Below are 12,129 nucleotides of genomic sequence, written 5' to 3'. Positions count from 1 at the left end.
ACTATTCTGCCAGCCTTACAAAGGCCTGACCTCCTCAATGTAACCAGACAGAGGATGCTGAACTTGGATTAACTTAGGCAACAAACAGTAGAATAACAGTATCTGCCAGTTGAAGAAAGTGTATGTTACCTCATCCCTCCTGTGTTAATATAAAAGTTAATAAAATTCAGATGTGCACATATAAAGTGAAGTTCAAGTACTTTCATTTATTTGGAAAATGAAAATTAAAATTTTTTTAATATAGATTTAAGACTATTTTACAGAGTATTCTACAAGCTTCAAACCACCACTTAACATGGCACAGTCAAACAGCAGCTCTTATTTTACACATCTTATTGAGAGCTGAAATGCCTTAGAGCTACAGAGCAGCAGATGATATACTCCAGCATGACAATTATACAAGCTTCAAAAGACAAAAAACTTAAGTGATGACAAGATCACTGTAACAGATACTAGTCCTTCACTCTTCTGCATGGCCCTGCCAGGCTTATCTGTTTATGCTTTCTGTCTCCCTCTCACTCTGCAGCTACCAGGACCCTGCACCCCATCCCCAGCCCGATTCTTCTGACCCCAGCTCCCAATCCACTGTTCAAACCAGGCAGTTATTTTTAAATACCAGCAGTGGCCAGAATCTCCATGTATAAGTCATGCGTCTTTTTTAGCAAACACTGCAATGTACCTGTGTTAGGAGTGCTTTCTGCTCAACATACCTGACAGTCTAAATCAGCCTCCTGTTCAGAGAAACTCTGTTGCGTTCTCCAAAATCACTGCAGAGTATATCTTTCCCCTTTCTACATATGCAAGCAACAAATGCATCTGGATTTATGGAGCTACTTCGGGCACGTGGGTATTGAAACACTGAAAAAGAGCTAGACTGACTAACTGCTAACACCACAGTCTGCAGTACCGTCTGTGTAAAGTGACAGAAAGCTATTTTCATTTTGCATCAGGTACGTATATTGATAACACCTGTCAAAGCTACAGGGCATCAAATTAATTTTCACCACCTGTTGAGAAGGTAAGCAATGCAGAGAAACCACCTGGCTTCTCTAATAAGCAGCAAAACATAAGGTAATGAAGAAAATAAACCCCTCACAATGCCTAGGGATTGCTTTTGCCCCATGAGGAAGGGCGAGGAACACTAGCAAAACCAAGCTTCCACTAGAGATGATTTTGATCTTGGCCACAAGGTTGGAAAACCCAACGTGTTTTTGCGAGCTGGCAGGTGATTAAAGCTGCCAAGCTCTGCACTCTCCCGAAGGGCAGCAGGAACAGGGGTTTTGTGTGCTGCAAACCCCCACTGACTGGCAGGAAAAGAGCTGACAGAGCATCTGCCAGCACCACAATGACGACGCTGTCACTAAGCCTGGAAGCTGAGGGTTCAGCGATGCTGCAAACACTGATGCTGGGAGACAAGAGTGAGAAAGAGACCCATAAACTATCAGTAGGTATCTGAAAATAGAAGAGTCAAGTCATCCATGCTAGCACTGATAAAGAACTCAGTCCTAGGGAATGGGGGAGTTTCTGCAAAGTGTTTCTCCAGAAGATCTTGATATTTAACACTCTTGAGAGTGCCTGTTGGTTCCTTCTATGTGCACTTTCCCCACCATCCAATTCCATATACATTATTTCATAAACAGCATATGTCAGGATGAACTGTTATCTTTAAGCTCATCTCTATACCCATATCAATAATTAAATGAAATTTTCCAGCAGCAGTTTCATCCTGCACCTTATATAAGCAGATGATTAATTACATCAACTTTAGCATGCCTTATCATGTAATGATTATAATGCACATGTATTGTGAGACTAAAGCTCCATCACATTTGCAAATTTACTCTAATGTTTCTATCACATGCTTGATTTTGGAGGTTTACTGATTTCTTTCAGCAAAACCTTCATACCAGATTTTCAGAGAAATTTTTGGAGAGAGAAATTCTATCAGATGGCATAATTATAAATAGTGACATAGCTTAAAAGCAGAGTTGGGAACTTTAGGTCTGTTAGAAGTGATCTAAACATTGACCTTACCTCTGCACAAGTGATCTAAAGAGAAGAAACATCAAAAAGTGAACTTCTCTTTGCAAAACAACAACAGTGGAAGAGACGACTTATGCTTTTGCAGTGGATTTCATAGCAGTAGAAAGATGACCCCAAAATTTTGGATCAACCTTTGAAGCTGTGTAATGGATACTCTTCAGAAGCACATTTCAGCCTGGATGAACTTTTTGTACATCAGTGTCCCAGCTCTTCTTATACTGCTACTCCTTAACCTTGTTTCATGCTCTTTGCTAATCAAGCTTCAGCTTTTCCAGTTCCTTAGGGTTTCTCCTGGTATCTCCTCTCTTCCCAGCTCTTAATCTCACCTACTCCACTCATCCTTTTTATCCTCCAAATCCATCTGTATAAACAAGCTTCCAGACCTTTAGGCCAATCCTTTTCTCCCCATCCCCCAACTTCACAGGCCTAAGCTCTTTGCTAGATCAGTCACATCAAACACATGCACACTGCTCACGAAAAAGGTATGTGCAAGAGCTTAAGCACTGAGCCACTTGACCATCCGTACTGTTTGGTCCCTTCAGCTAGCCTTCTAACATGCTATCTCACTTAGGGGCTGTCGGCAATGGACAGCATTCATAAGACAGCATTACTTCTAGTTCATTCACAGTGCTCCAACACCATCCTAGGTAGGTCCTGTCACGCACATGCTCTTACACTCCCCATGACACACAACACACATAACCAAGCCCATACTATAAAAAAGAAGAACATCCTGCTGAGCTGCGGAGTCCTGACGTTACACCAGACACCTTGAACTGAACCTTCCAAAACCATCAACTGATTTAAGGCACAGGACTACCATGTAGGACTCAAGGAGACCCACAAGTGCCACATGGTGTGGAAGTGGCCAGGCTACAATAGGATGCAGCCCTCACCAGTGCCGAGTCAGCCACTTTACCCTGACTGCCTACCAGGCAAGGATCCCCTTCTTCCCCAGCAATTCCCAGTCCCAGTTTCATCAGCTCCACAGCTCCTCACAGACCCTGGGCCTATCTATTCACCCTCATGCCGACTCCCCTTGCTCCTCCATATTACCAGCTATTCATCCCTCTAAATTACTGACAAGCAACATTGTTAACCAAATGGAAAACTTCCTTTCCCCCCTGAACCACTTGCTCTTTTGCCAAGCCCCACACTTGGCCAGCCCCCAATAGCTTATTACTTTAGTTACAAAGAAAGCCTTTTCAGACACCTGCAGGTATGATCTGGAGCGCGCTCAGTGTAGGTACAGTCTTTGTTACAGCTTATGTGTTGCTACTGAAAATGGACAAGCTGAAATTTATTGAAGGTTCTTTAACTCAGTAATAAGCAAATGTTCATAGATACGACAAAATACTAATCTTTGACAGAAAGGGAAAGGTTTCTAAATAAAAGTTGTCTTTTTTTTTTTTAAATAACTTCTACTCTGTCATCATCTTCAGAAGTGAATGAATTACTTTGGCTGAAGTTTTTCAAACGAATTTAGCTTGCAGCAAACACTAGGTCAAATACCTTTAAAAACAGATAGCATTAACAATCCCTCCCTTAAAAATAAAGGGTGAGACATGATCAACTGTTACAAGTTATATTTACTTCATGCAATTTGATACCACTGTGCCCATAAATAACTCAAAATAGGAATGAACATATAACAAAAACTAATCTCCAGGTTTGAACAGAGCTCTAATTTTAGCTCAGCATTGTGTAACAGTTTCTTCAGGTATAATTTTCTTCAAAGTGTTGAAGTATTAAAGTATGAAAGTTGTTCTCAACTATTTTTAAAAAACCACTAGAGGAAAGGCTGCATACAGAACTGGTGCAGCACAAAGCTTACTCAGATAGCTCAGCAGTGTCTGCTCTACTCAGAGCAAGTAATACTTGACTTTCGGCTCAGTGTTCCCACATTCTTAGGAGCCTACTTTGGATTCAGGACTGCAACAAGTGTAAGCATCGAGCACATGATCATCCTTTACTACATACATACATGTCGTGCACTAAAACGACTGGGGAAGCAGCTGGGATCCTTAGAGCCCTAACTTAGAAGCCACTAACCGCACCCCCAGGTCCGGGCAGCTTGCGCTGCAAGGCGCAGACCCTTGCAAGAAGTCCAGCACCAAGGAGCAACCCTGAGCAGCTAAAGGAGATCTCCTTTCCTGTCTGTAACATAACAGTGCCAGTAAGAAGAGCTTTGAATTCAAAAGCAGCACACTGGAAGTAAAATTAGCTCAAAGCACTGGATCGTGACTTGGCATCTAATCACTGCACCATCCTACACGATTCACCAAATCAAGAACTCCCAAGTGGCTGGCCTTAACAAAAGCAAACCTCCACCATATACCTACAGTATGCTATTTTTAAGGATATGGAACTCTGCAATACACGCTGTTTAGCACAACTACACAAGTCAGACTGCTGTGCCCATACTGTGTGTGCTCATTTTACATTAAACAGATCAATAATTAGAAACAAAAGTATATGATTCTTTCAATTATGCAATAAGCCTCTAAAAAAGGCACTTGAGTATTTGATGGTTTAAGCATGGCAGGCGGAAACTTGTATTTTAAATAAATGTTGCTAAATCCGCCCCCCTGCCACCAGCTCAATTTCTGGTTTTGATTACATTTTGAGAAAAATCTACATAAACTTTTTAACCCAGCTGGAGCAGTTTATAGTTAGAGAAACTAAAAACAGTAGGAAATTCCCAAGGTGGGGCTAAGAACCCACTCTAGATAAAGAAGAATCTCAATCCAAACAAGAACTATTTTCCCATTTTAAAACATTAACCCCCTAAAAGAGAACACTAAGTGACCAGGTGTTTTAAAATGGATGTTTTGGCTTTCCTATAGAGCATGCAGAATGTTTTTCACATTAAGAAGCCAAAAAACCTAAAATTAAAAAAAAACTTTGAGTGCAGGGACAAGACACACTGACTGCTGATTCAAGTTCTCTCATTTAGATGCTTAAGAGTTTTAAAAAAATCACGTCCAGTCCTGCACAGACCCTCCTGTTTTCTTGGTTTGTTTTGCTTTCTAATCCTTCTCTGTAGAGATTCATGGACCATACTGTCACCAACTCCTCATGTAGAGGGTTGGATTCAAACCAAGTGACTGCGGGAAGAAGGTCTTCCAGCGATTTTGCATGGACAGTTTCCTCTGTCAGTCACCTGCAGATTACATGCCAGGACTGAGACTACATGACAGAATTTGAGCAATTGATACAAAGTTAATGGCTGCATGTGCAAATACATTCCACATAATGCATTCTTATAATTAATTGTTTAATCAATGCAATGGGCATACAGGATTAAAATACTCTTAATGTTAACCCTTTTAAAAGAAGTCCTGTATATACACCTTTTACACCAAGTATAGAGCTGGGTGTTTTAAGTCATTTTTTTCTAGCTCTCAAGTATCACTGACAGATGCTAAACTTGTAAATGCACAAACAATATATTAAAGTAAGCATTTTATTATATTTATTTCTGAAATAGCTGGCAATAATTGTCTTTTTTCCACACCATGAAGATATATTATAAAGACTTCTAGTGCATTAAAAAAAAATTAGTGAACTCTTTGATTAGTTCATGGTGACAAAAGTCATACCACTGACAGTTCAAAAACAATAAGGAAGAGACCCCTCAAAATTAATAGAATTAACAGGATAAAGCCATATAGGTCTCAGATCCAATCATTAGACAGATACTCTGGGGAAGCCTCTTAAAATATTTATTGAATTTATTGAATACTGAAATCAGTCAACATTTTGGAGGTTGTTGTGGCCTGTTTAAAATCTACTGTTAGGCAAACAGTTTCATTGCATTACCCAATGTTAATGGCCAAGATGGCCATTAAGTAAAAAAAAAAAAAACAAAAAACCAAAACCCTACTATATCACTTGTTACATTTTTCACTTTTCTGTATTATCATTTTCTAGTGACATCTGAAGAATATTCGTACCACCCAGTATAAATTCATCCTAAGAAAAATGTGAAAAAGCAAAATATTTTCTCCAGTAAAAATTCTACAAGTATTCTGTGTAAAAAAAGAAACCAAGTATGCTTTTCCTTACACCTTGACTGAATTATTCTTTTCACTCTGCTCAAAAAATCATTTATGGGTCCAGTGCTAGAAGGCAACACAGCTTCAAAGCTCCTTGAGAAGTCATCTGGGGAAATTTACTTAAGTTTGTCAAACAACATCTGACAATTGACTAGATATCACTGATTGCTGGAAAGTATAACAAACTGAATTACAATCCTGAGCAGAAAGAACATAATTGAAGATACAGACAGCTAACGAGGAAAAAGAGACTTTCAGAAGCAAGACATGCTAGCATGGCATGGAGAGATCAAGTCAAATTTAACAGTTATTAAATCAATAGAAAATGATGTTAGGAAAGCATAGAATTTTTAATACAGCACATTCTCACAAATAATGATTAACTGGTAATCATCTGAAATGGAGGTTATTGTCATCATTCTCCTTCACACTAAAAAATGCTGAAACCAGCAATCAAGATGCCATGGGTGCTCTTCTTCCCTGCCTCGGAAGAGGTGGAGGTGTGGGGTGTGGAATTTACAGCATTTCACATTACATCACTTAGAGTACAGCAAGAAAAAAAAAAAAATATACTTAGGCTCCAACAGTGATGCAAGTCTACTGAAATCCTGCAGTTAAAACTATCAACCTTTATGTGCAGGTTTCACTAAGACACTAAAGATGTTCCCAAGGCTGTATTTATGCCTTGCATCATCTGTCTGGCAATACACAAAAGTCTTTCCAAGGTCTTTATTGTTAGGGCCGGGAAGTTAAATGAGGCAATGCACTTACCAAGAGAAGGGAAAGCAGAGAAACTCAAAGGCTGTCTCAAGCTGGTTTAGTACTTTAAATGAAACGTATGATAGCAAATATTCCATGTATTCTCACAACAGTGTTTGTACTTGCAGAAAATGTTTCTCTGCATTCTGAAATTAAACTTAGAAAAGCCTCATTTGAAATCATCCGATTTCAGTACTCTATAAATCACCCCATACGCACCCTTGCTCTTTACAGCCCACTACTTCCATACCACACTGACATGCTATCCTTAGGATTACAAAGGACACTCCAACAAAGAGGGATCACCCACTGTTTTCTATAAATCATCTTGAGCCTCATGGACTATTTTAACAAAAGTAGTTCAGCTACACGTGCATATTTGGCTGTCTTGCACAGAGAAGAGGAAGAATCAGAAACAATGACAATATTAATGCCCTAGAATTCAATACAGGACAATAATGACAATTTATTGTAATAGGATGAAAATGACAAAGTTATTTAGCTTCCCCTAACAAGTAGCATATGAAATGCAGCAGTGAAAAAAGGATATTTTTGGTCACTCATGATTATTTACTGAAGAAATTAGTATGCCTATCAAGCACACTAATCGTGACTCAAAATGCTGAGGAAGCAAAATGCTTATACAAGCATAATAAAATATTTCTCTTCATTTAGGAGAGACTAAGCAGGAAGGAAACATGAAAGGAAGTCAGAAGAATCCCTGCTGAGCCTGACACCCAAGTTTTGCTTTCCATGTCTTTCCGTACTTCAATAAACATGAAATGAAAGGTTTAAATTACTGTAAGGCAAAAAAGCCCACCCTGAAACACCACACCTTTTTCCCTAATTTACAAGTCTTCCACTGTTCAACCTTCAACTACAAATGTGTATTTTGAAGTTCTCTACCACACGTTCCAACTGCTTTTCTCCATCTAAAGCAAACCTTTCCTTCTTGGAGCTTTTAGTTTCTTAGACCTGGTAGCTTGAACAAAAAAAACATCACATTGCAACTACTGCCCTTAAAGCTAAGTAGAATGGGTAAATCTACACAAACCTCTCCTTTGGTTTGAACTACAAAAAGCAAATGGGTTTTCTCTGTCGCCCTATTTCATCTAGACAAGCATTTAACCAGGATTTCTGACTTGAGTGAAATTTAAAACCCTAAATTCCAAAAACCAGTCCAGAGAGAAAGCTTCTGTCCTAGGATTCAGGTAAGTACTTCCCCAGAGGGGAAGGGTCTTCCTACTTCACATACCTAGTGAGGTTATCATTTTAGTTTGAACAACGGCAGGTAGTCATTTGGGATCCAGGTAGTCATTTGGGATCCAAACATGGTGGAGACTGCAATTATCTGACACATATTAACACCACCACATTCCTCATTCAACACCCACTCCTCCCTGACCCATCCTGTGTCCATACCCAGGGTACTGGTCTAAGCCATAACTCTTTTGAGAGTACTTTCAATTCCTCTTGCTATCACTGGGTCACTGCATGCTCTAGCATGCAAAAATTCATTAGTACAGGTGTCAGATACTCCTCTCTAGGACATTCAGCAGGTCCAGAAAGTGTCATTTATTCCTGCCTAGGACATTGACCTGGGCCAAGATATTTGTCTTGGAGGACTGAACACACAGTTTAGCCCCCTGAGTCATTTCTATCAAAATGCTATGAAACAGGAAAGACACAGAAACAGTCCAGGGTTCACAACCATGAAATCTCACTACTCCCACCCTCTCCTCCCTCACTAGAGAAACTTGTCTCTCTCATAAGCAAAGAAACGCTTTTGACACACTATTTTCTGTTTTCTCATCTCTTATTTCTTATCCCTCATCCCCATTCATTACAAGCTATCTGTACTCACTTTTGTTCTTACTATTAAAACTGAGGCAGTGTTCAGCCTCAGATAACTGCTTTTTCTCTGTGTGTCTCCATAGACAGTATGGCACAGCATAGCTATGCCTGAAGCATCTTGGGTGCTGGAAACATCCATCTCTAGGGCAGCATGGGACCAGGCATTGACTCCCACAGCAACAACAGGTAAGCTGGCCTCTTCTGAGGTCTGTGCTACTGCTCCTGATACTACAGGCAGCGTGGTACAGGTGTGCTCAGCATCATTACAGCCATGTTAAGCAGCTCTGTATGAAAATCTGTGTATAGCCAGCCTTTCAGATGCCATGTGAGGAACAGCACGCATACTCAGGTTCTCCGAGCTGGCCTTGGGCTAGTAAATCCCACCAGGCCTGGGGAGGCTGTGATCACTTGGACTAGGTCTCTGAACCTCACGCTAGGATCTCAGGCTGCTTACTGGAAAGAGTTTGGATGCACCCAGCACCCTGAACTCTGAGAGAGCTTGTTAGCTTGCACGTTTGATGCATGAATGCATAAGCTGGCTTGGATCTAATACTGAACCCAAGCCAAACTCCTCCTGGCACCTGCTGAGGATTGCAGAGCAGAAACACCCCATTTGGAGCCAGCAGGAGCCAGCTTGGGTCCAGGCAGGGCCAGCGCCAAGCCCCGAGTGGGAACCCTTTGCGCCGCCGAGCCTCTCAGACCTAGCTCGTCCAGCCTTCCACCTTTCAGGCTCTCCACTGTCCGGGCTAAGGGATAGTGACTGTACTGGCATACAGAAGCAGCGAGAGTAGATTAAAACCAATGGCACAGAGGCTGGCACGATCAGGAGGGAGGGCCTGGGAGGAACCGGATCGTGCCATTACCAGAGCCACGGGCTCTTCCGGGGGCAAAGAGGGGGAGACAGGGTTGAACAAATCACAGGATCCGTGCCAACTAACCCCAAATTGAAGTATGGTTTTAAATATCTGAAAGTATTGTTTTCAATACCTTGGACCTAATGTAATAAGTCTTTTGTGGCTGGAGGACTTTACAGTAACCAGGACAGATCTCAAAACATGCAAGTGCTTACATGCATGTGGTCAGCTAGTTGGGCATATACAGACAAGGAAAACACTTAGCCACTCTAAGAGCAGTTTGCTATGATCGTACAAACAAAAAAATGCCAAGATGTGAAAGGTTTTCATGCAGTAGCAAACTCTGGTCATTATGGGGTGTTAAGATTTTACCATACAAGAACAGATAATTTAGTTTTACATTGTGAATGACAGAGAGCAGGTTTTCCCAGTAAAATACTAGGAGCAGTAAAATTATTTCCCAGTGATCAGCACCTTCCTAGATAAAAACTTCCACTTTTTTCCTAGACTAATGATTAATTAAACAAACAGCTTGAAAATAACCATTTAGTTTTATTTTGAAACAAAGTATTAAATGAGCAAAATTGTCTCCCTAAAATTAAGCCTCATTTAATAAACCACAAAAGCTTATAGCAATATGTTCTTAAGTGACTGAACTACCTTCTTACTCCCAAACCATCATCACTGTTGGGGGACAGTAGATTTCCATATGAAATGTCAAGCCACAACCAAATTGATAGAGTATATACTGATTATCAAAGGTTTTCAGTACCAAACTGAACTACCATTTAATTCACCAGAAAATGTAAGTTCCCACTCACTGTGCATAACACACACACATCCACAAATCTAAGACCAAGTTCTCAGAGTTGCAGAATCCAGTGGATCACAGGCAGGTATAGACCTCAGACAGCATAGTTGTTAGTTATCTTTATTCTAGCTAAACTGCCTTTTTTTGTAGATTAATAATATCTTATTCACAAACCCAAATAAAACTCAAATTACTAACTTAACATTAAATTCATCTTAATGAAGAATGTAACAACACACTTCTATAGAATAGCTCACTATTGTTCTTGGCGCTTCATTCGTGACCATTGACCCTGTGGAAGCAGGAATTTTTTAAACAAACATCAAGATTGGTAATGGCCTAAGTATGAATGGAAGTGTCTTTACATGCGAGCACCTAGGGAGATACACAGAAGTCTTGGTGCTGGTGAGTATGTGCATAAGGAGAAAGTAAATGACTGAAATCTAAGGGAATTAGTGAGGACGACTAAACTCAGCTTAAAATAAATATAACCTTCCCCTTCTGTGAGCTCCACCAAGCTCTGCCAAATTCCCATGTAAATGTTTCAGTGCACTCAGGTCTCCATTTTCAGTACCAAGAATAACGCCTCTAACTGCCTTCAGGGACATGAATTTAGTTCTTACTACAGTCAAAAGAACAAATACGAAAGTACAAATAAATAACATACCTTTTCAAAAAGAAATTACAAACAAAGCTAGGAAGAATTAGCAAGTAGGCAGAGAATAGACAAAGCCACTAATCAAACTTCAAAAGTTTTGAACAATATTGTCAAAGCCCTTAAAAAACCCAAACATGCTAAATGATCAATAAGTGAAAGGCAAATATCTGTGTAAGAGATTGGAGGGAAAGCCCTAAAAAATAAAGACTAAAACCAATCAGTTCATTTTCACACTGGTAGAGGTCAGAGAGTCCATGCCAGAACTCCCAGAGATAAGGATACTTGGACATCACCTGAAACAGGAGGACAATGTAGATGCGGAGTGAGACATAGGGCTGAGGATACTGCTCAGAGCCACAGGGACAAGGGCCAACTGTGGATAGCTGTAGGCCAGATGTAAGACTGACCATCTGGGTGATATGACAGCAAACAAAATTCAGCACAGGAAGGCCACAGTAATACACACTGGGATGTACCCCACAGATTCAGTAACAAGTTCTAGGGGGACTGTTACCAAAAGATGATTTTGGCAATGTAACAGTAAGCTCTTCAACAATATCAGTTCAATCCCCAAGCAATCAAAAAAAAAAAAAAACAAAACAAAACAAGCCAAGCCAGAATTTGGGAATTAGTAGGAATTAGAAGGGGGGATGGGGGAAATACTTCATTACCCAACAGTATATTCCAGAGCATCCCTGTATCCCGAGCGATGCGCACCATTCCCACCTGCCCAGCTCAGAACAAGGTAACTGTTTGAACTGGTTTATAAGTGATTGTCAGGGATGATTATGACCACTAAATGATTTCTGAAAAGAAAACAGCCATTTGCACTTAATCTTCAGGCCGTCAAAAAGGTGGCTAGAATAGTAGGGACTATAAGAGGTAAGACAATAGATGGCATAAAACGGTTGAGTAAGAATTGAGTTTGTAAATTTTTTTTTAGTACAGGATATAGTTAACATTAAATGGAAATTATGCACTAGACTTAGATACAAAATCTGCTAAGTCTACAAACGATGAGTGACTCATCACATAAAGTGTAAGCCAGGACACAGGATGTTGTGAACAAAAGAAGTCTGCATGGGTTCACAA

This window comes from Pelecanus crispus, chromosome 1, assembly GCF_030463565.1.
Source record: "Pelecanus crispus isolate bPelCri1 chromosome 1, bPelCri1.pri, whole genome shotgun sequence".
In the NCBI taxonomy this organism is placed as follows: Eukaryota; Metazoa; Chordata; class Aves; order Pelecaniformes; family Pelecanidae; genus Pelecanus; species Pelecanus crispus.
This window is presented reverse-complemented; position numbering follows the sequence as displayed.